This window comes from Primulina tabacum, chromosome 12 (genome assembly GCF_025594145.1).
Source record: "Primulina tabacum isolate GXHZ01 chromosome 12, ASM2559414v2, whole genome shotgun sequence".
In the NCBI taxonomy this organism is placed as follows: domain Eukaryota; kingdom Viridiplantae; phylum Streptophyta; class Magnoliopsida; order Lamiales; family Gesneriaceae; genus Primulina; species Primulina tabacum.
Window position 1 is genome coordinate 24,688,879 of NC_134561.1, and position 6,610 is coordinate 24,695,488.

Consider the following 6,610-nt stretch of genomic DNA (forward strand, 5'->3'; position numbering starts at 1 on the left):
AAACAAAAGAAACCACCATAAATAATGGTTCCAAAAAATTAAACACACACATAATATAATATAGTTCCCACTATAGAAAATACCGAATTAATCGATATTTTATATATGGTACCTATGATTATAATTATGACTATATAAATAAATAATTGCATAAAGTAAATGTTAAATTAAATAATTATATTTCATTTAGAACAACCGGCAAAGCCACGCTATTGTCTAAATGAAATATATTGATTTAATAAGTTAGTTGCGGTAAAATAAAAGTTAGTTGCGATAAAGTAAATGTTAGTTGCGGAAAAGTAAAAGTTAGTTGCGAGAAAGTAAAAGTAAGATGCGAAAAATAAAAGTTAGTTGCGATAAAGTAAATGTTAGATTGTTAGATGTTAGTATTAAATCATAATATTTCATTTAGAACAACCGGCAGAGCCACGCTATCATCTAAATGAAATATTATGATATTATTATATAAATACATATATATATATTTATATATCTATATATATATAATAATAAGTGATGAAATATTTATTGTATCAAAATTAAACAACAAATCAAGATAACCACTTTAATGGTATCAAGCATTTGATGTAAATTGATAACAACAAATAATTCATTTTTATACCTACAATAAAAATAAGTTAGCTAAATGAAAAGAAATAAAGAAAGAATATACAAAATATAAACAATCTTACTTCACCAAGAATGCATCCTCTTCACCTTGACATAATAGATTTAGCTTGCCATAAGCTTACTTTTGATCAACACTAAAATATCACTCATAGTTGAGAACATGAAAGAAAATATATTGGAACTTAGAACTTTGATACACACTCACACTATATTTTACAATGAGATAGAATGATTCTCAAGCTAGCATAAGGCCACTATTTATAGGCCAAATGAGAGAAAGGGTCAAAATTTTTATTAATGCCATGTTGTTGCCATAGTATTCTTTGTCTCTTCCAAGTTCAATTCCATGTCCCTTCTTTCAATGCTTTGTTCCAGGACTTTAATCACCGAATTTGACTCTGCTCAAATGGAAAACATGTGGGGAATTGTCTGTAGATGAATTTTGCCACTTGGTTCACCTCATTTGGTTATATATTGAAATAGTTATGATATTTTTACTATATGTTGGTCATAGTAAAAGTAAATTTGTCCTCCTTTTGATATTTGCATAATTTGATCATCTTAAGGAACTTTTTAGGCAATCATGTCTTCTGCAAAGTTGAAGATAATTTCTCAAGGATTCCAAACATGTTTGAGTCACCTCCATTTGAATTTTCTAGCTTGAGTTATCATTATTCTACCAACACGTAGAAAACCTGAAAATAAAACATATTTAGTAAGACAATTAAGTATAAACAAACAATACTAAAATAACATAATTTTATAATTTTAATGAAACTTAAATTTTAAAATACATGTTTTAACATATAATAAATTATTAATTTTAAGTTTCATCACATGATTAAGGGGCAAGTGGCGATTTTTCATTCTGCATGACTCGCGCATATGCGCTCCCAAGCCCAGCGCATATGCGCCGAGAGTTCTGTCCGAATATTTATCAGCTCGCGCATATGCGCGTCCTCTATTCGCGCATATGCGCAAGACCTACTGTCTCGGCATTCTACCACTCGCGCAAATGCGCGACTTCACCTCGCGCATGTGCGCGCAATGTTCTGTTATAGCTCCTTGGCTACTGGACACCTCGCACATATGGGCGCCCTCACGCCGCGCATATGCGCGGGGTCTTCTGCCCGTTCCGCGCATGTGTGCGTACAAGGTCATGCATGTGCGCGAATGGCACCTCCCTCGCACATACTTCGCGTCTTTCCCGGTCTAATCTATTCCGTCTATATTTACCTTAATTAATCCATAAATCATTTCGGATTAATCTCAGATTACAGTCAATAAAATCCCGGGCATTACATTTCTCCCCCTCTAAGATACGATTTCGTCCTCGAAATCACAGACAATTCAATCAGATAAAGAAAGAAATATATAATAGAGGTTAATCAGAAAACTCATTATGAAACACTTCTGAAATCTCAGTCTCACCTCAGATTTTGTTTCCCGAATAATTTCTTCAGTATCATAATGACTCCATTGAACTTTCACAAACGGAATAGTCTTCATCCTGAAATATCTTTCTTTCACGAATCTCTGATTTCACTCTGGAATAATCATTCAAGAAGTATAATCTCATAATACCACTCGAAATAACTCCCACAGAATTAATCTCACAATACTGGCTATACAATATCCGTATATACCCATCAACAGCTCATAATAAATCAACATTAACATCTCCTATCAACTCTGATAATTCCAATCGAGGTTATATTCAATCTTCCAGTTTCAAATATCAACAGTCATCATCCGACGTTGATATATTCAATCTATTTATTCTGAGCTGTCTTTATTTTCTTCTAAATCAATTTCAATTTCTTTTTCATATCTCTGATTCCATCCGATCCAATCTCAGGTATCTCGGAGAAATAATTCTCATACAAATAAAATCTGCAGTTCTCACTGTACAATGCCTCGAATGATGCTATCTCGATACTCATCTGATAGCTATCGTTATACGATAATTTACAAGTGACAATAAATCATGTCAATTAGTGCTAAAATCCAGCACTACAGTTCCTGGATATCCTCCAGTATCAGGATAGTTGCTCCAATTATCTGTCGATCTATAGACGATAAGTGAAAGAGTTTATTGTATATTCTGCCAAAAGTACAAAATCAAACGAAAATCACATTATGATATAATCAACTTTTGCATTCATTACCATCTGATCCCTTTTTCTGACATAAATCTCAGTCGTCTGGTCGTATCTGTACGTCATCCCGTACAACATCATATAAGCAGATTCAAGCAATCTGTTAATCATAATTATATCATAGCACAATCTTATCCAGATTTCAGTAGTGTCGTCACACAATCCATAGAAATGTACTCCCATTTCTATTCAAGAATCGATAATCTATATAACCAACCTCCTGTTTTCTATTTTTCTGTCTTCATCTGTCGACGATGCATACATTTCAGTACAAACTCTGCTACAACAGATCTCCTCTGTTTATATCAAAACTGTCTTTTTGAATAATCATACATTTTCTGTCACCAGAATAAATACTGAATCGACTATCGTGCGCTTCTGACTATATCTGTCATTTCAGATTCGAAATATTCGGCACAAACAAGTTGATTATTCACATATAATACAGTATTACCTACCCGATATTCTGATCGACACCCTGTTCTGATTATCGAAACCACGTTCTAAACATTCTGATTAAACTTCTGGACTGCTTTAATTCGCGAGTTTAGCTCTGATTAGGCTTGAACTGTATATACTCTCAACGGTTCCCAATAATCTGTATCACATCCTCGACGTTGTTTAGATCAACTGTTATATCATCTTCGGATGTAATGTCCCCCAACTAATATACTCTGTCTCAAATACTGTTTTAGAACAATACAATTCTCAAGCAATTTCAAAACAACAGTTATATACAATAATCTGTTAAACTCAGGCAAGAAAATAAAGAAGTTTCTGACATCGGTATCATTCTCAGCCACTGATCACTGCCTCAGCTCTGCTAATATCCATCGGTATACCATATTCGGATATCATATACTCGGAATACAATCTGTTTCAATTAAGATTTATATCTGAACAATTTCTGTATACAACAATTTCAGTTCTCAGATCCTTCAATACAAGATATTCGATTTAGTCAGTCATATGCCACGAGTATATCACAAAATATCATAGATAAACGGCATAAAATCATCAGAATACCTCATAATACCGAATTCATCAACCCATAATCAGAACTGAAGTATTTTACAGAGAAACACACAATCAGATGTAACTTTCGGTCAGTAAATCCTCTAACTGATATTTCAATTCTTTCAAATCAATCAGTATCATTCTGTACGGACTTCTAAAATAAAACCAGTACCTGGTATCAAATCAAGGCGGAAATCACTCTCCTGATATAAGGAAAATCCGGAATTTCATCTAGAAAGACTTTAGCATTTCTCCTGCTACTGACAAATCAGCTCATGGTATATTCATTTTCAGTAATCAGCTGAATGCATACGGAATTACTCCATTCCTTTCGATAATCATCGAGTCATAAATAATACAGATATCAAAGGAATTTTAAATCGAAAATCCTTACCGTATATTATTCATTCTTCGGCAATTTCAGGTCCGAATCTTACCATCTCCTGGCAAGAATCTATAACAGTTCTGTACTTGTCAATACAGCAATATCAATAATGCAGTCAAAATCCGACCACACAAGTACAACACAATATAACTCAATCTTATTCTCACTTCACTGCAGTATACGATATTTACAGAATTCACTGGTATCAATCTTTCCTCCAAAAGATAAAGAAATAAATACTACAGTACATACAGACTCAACAGAATAAAACATATGTCAATGCAATTCATACAGAATCATGTATAAGATGTACGAGAATCTCCCAATACATATGGGACAAAATCATAAAAGAACAGATACTTGTCACTACATCATCAAGTGCATCCTGGATCTGTTCCTCGGTCACTACCACCAGACGCCTCTGCTCCCTGGAATCTTCGGGAACCTCTCTGTGGACATACTCTAGCAAAATGTCCATGTTGTTTACAGACATTTCATCTACCAGTCACTCCCTGGCATTGCTCCGTGGGATGTCTTCCTCCACAGGCTCTACAATAAATTTGGCCCAATAACACTTGCTTAATTAAATATTAAAAATTTATAAAAATTTATTTTCAAAAATAATGCATTTGATATTTTAAAAGTCTTTTGTTTGCACAAAAACAGCTTCCCGGATAAAATCGAGCTCGACTCGTAAAATAATTTGACTTAAACATTTTTAAAAAAATTAAATCATTTTTAATCATATTAGGAAGCCTTGTAATTATTTAATGAAAAGTAAATATTCTTTTCTTGGTCGTTACCGGTCATCTTTACCCTGCCTATTATCGAATATTCGGGTAAAATTTCATGAAATCATGTCATATAATCATTTAATCATGCAATCATACCTTTAATAATTTAATAAATATTATCCAAGAATTTATAATCCATTAAATAAAACAATTAAGTCATTAAAATAATTTTACATACATATGGTTTACGTAGATTTGGTTTTTTGGATGTTACAAATCTCCACCCCTAAAAAGAATTTCGTCCTCGAAATTTTCCTTGTGTTGATAAATGAAAATCTTAGGATCCCTCATCCCCACAAACTTAACTCTCAAATCTCGGAAATTGTATTTATATCCCCCAAAATTTCCCAATATTAACTCCTAAATCCAGCTCAAGTAGTGCATGCAACCTATTCTCATCTAAGTTCTTCATCATCCCCAAAAATTCCATAACCAATTTAAACAGTTCATGCAATAAAAGCCTCGTAAAATGTTAAACAACTAGGTTAACTAGAAATCAGTATGGTGTTGGCTCTGCTTCGGCCTCCTCAGCTTGCATCACATACACCCTTCCAGCATTGGGTTGCTTGAACTTTGGGCAATCCCTAGCCATGTGTCCCAATTCCCCGCACTTGAAGTACTTGTAGGTGCCCCACATGCACTTGCCATAGTGTGGACGATTGCACTCCTTGCAAATTGGTTTTTCATCAGCCTTCGGAACATTCCCTCTAGGTGGTTTTCCTTGTGGTTTTGGTGGTTCTGGTTGCTTAGGTGGTCCCGTATAAGTCTTCTTATTTTGCTGACTATCTTGCTAAACACAATTCCTCTTTCGCTGCATCTCCCAATCAATATCTTCGAGTGACTTCTCGGCTCTAAAAGCTTTGGTAACGGCAGTAGTATAATTAGTAGGATTGCCGAGCATCACATCATGATGGATAGTCGGCCTCAAACCATCTAAGAAGTGTCGTAATTTTTCAGCAGCATCATTCGCAATCAAGGGCATAAAGTTACAACCCTTATCAAACTTCTATACAAACTCGGAAACAGACCAATCTCCCTGACGGAGACTCATGAACTCTCTCTTAAGCCTAGAACAAACGTCAGCAGTGAAATATTTATCATATAACACCCTCTTGAATTCTTCCCAAGTCAAAGTCACCAAATTCATCATTCGCTCCGCTCCCTCCCAAAGTAAGGAAGCGTCGTCCTTCAGTAGATAGATGATACAACGAACTCGGTTAGCGTCCACCATATCCATGTAATGAAAGATCACCTCTAAAGATTTAATCCATTTCTCATCAATGAATGGATCAGTAGTGCCATGAAAATCCTCGGGGTTCATCCTCCTAAAACACTCATAAGCAGCCTCTGGTCTAACCCTCGCACCAATTCCTACGTGTTGCTCTAGTAAACGTACCATACCGGCTAGTAGCACTAGCATCCTAATTAGGTGGAGGCTGTGGAATGTCCTTCTCATGTCTATACACATCATTTCTACGTAAAATCTTTCTAGGAGGCATCTCTGTATACGTCGTCCAAACCACGTAACCAATATGCACTTAAAAATTTTTCATTCAACTAACATTTATATCATGTATCATGAAGGTATTTTAAAAAAATTTTATCATATAAATTATAAAGCAGCA